Source organism: Etheostoma spectabile, chromosome 15 (assembly GCF_008692095.1).
Source record: "Etheostoma spectabile isolate EspeVRDwgs_2016 chromosome 15, UIUC_Espe_1.0, whole genome shotgun sequence".
Taxonomy (NCBI): Eukaryota; Metazoa; Chordata; class Actinopteri; order Perciformes; family Percidae; genus Etheostoma; species Etheostoma spectabile.
This window is the reverse complement of record NC_045747.1, coordinates 825,169-826,743: the sequence shown is the minus strand read 5'-3', so window position 1 is coordinate 826,743 and position 1,575 is coordinate 825,169.

Sequence of the window (1,575 nt, the reverse complement as noted above, 5' to 3'; positions counted from 1 at the left end):
CAAGCTCTGTTTTACTCCCCCCCCTCCCCCCCCCCTCATCCCATCTGTGTCACAGTCAAACTGGGTGTGGGATATAAATTCTCCATTGCCAGTCAGCTCGTCACAGTGAATGCAAATTACATAATATTTTCAGTTCTTTTTTTTTACAATGTTAAAATTGTCCAATATTGGGTAATTGTCCAGCTCGTTTTTACCTTCACAAAAGTGCTTGTTTTGCCGCTGACAGACTCAGATTAATATTCTTAGTGTCTGACAACATAATGGAAAGCATCCCTTCAGAAACAGACCTTTAAAACCTCTTTGAAACGTTTGTGTTTAACCAGGGACAGCTCTGAAGTCGCTAACCCTAACCCACCAGACTCCATGTAAATAAACAGTGATTTTAGCGTCATAACACACACTTCATTCAAAGTCAACAGAAACAAAACATATTATATTGGGTCGTCTTTCCACTTTTCCAACCAACTCTAGTTTTGTAGGGTACATTCAATTTATTTACTCCCATGTGCTATATTGTATGCACACTCAAAGTAGCTGTGCATTGTGGGTATTTTATAGTGGACTGCATAGTGAAAGAAGTTAACTGTGGAGAATTTAAACACCCCTACAAATGTATCATATAGTGTAGCATAGACATCTGTTTGCTTATTCAGGATCCTTATTAGCTCCCGCTATGATTCTTCCTAAGGTCCTCACAACTCTATTGAAAATGCGGCAATGCAATAATAAATACACATCATAAATAATGACAAATAATTCATAAAACAGAAAGTTAACATACACTATCATTTCATGACACAACTTATATTAAATAACAATATACACACATAAGACGAGAACCGACAGAAAGGTCGGCAGTGCATTCCTTCCATTTTTAAGACAGGTACGTCAACACACTATCGCCACCTCCATCTCTGCCTGCCTCTCAGGACACAGCTCACACCTGAACCAACCTACTGGAGATATGGTGTTAAACCTCAACCTCAATCTCAACTTCCCTAATCAATATGTATGTTTTAACTAAACTTTTAAATCTCCTTTTACTGCTTATTTACTCAGGAAACACGTTCCATTCTTGCGTAAAGTATTGTTACCTCTTGATGCATGTCCAGTCATGTATATCTAAACTGAAAGGTAAATTATTATACAAAATACATGGCTTCTTTGTTACAAGAATATTCCTAAAAAACACATGATAAATGGAGTAATCTATTACTTACAGATAACCAACCTGAACATCTGTGCATTGTGATATTTGTTCTATATCTCGAGTTGCATTAGATCATACAACTACTGAAAAATAGTCAAGATTACAAAATATTAAAGCTTCAGCTACTACTTTGGTTGAGCTTTGTGACAAATATGGTGCAGCTCTATAATGACAGACATACCACTACCAACAACCATGTTATTTATGTTTTGTCCATGATAATTTGCTTTCTAAAACACCTGTTCAACAGATACATCATTTAGACGAAGCTTCACGTGAACCGAACATCTTTGAAACATTAAGCAATAGCTTATTTTTCTTTCTCCCTTCAACCACTGATTGCAGCTCTTGTGATGGGGGGGGGG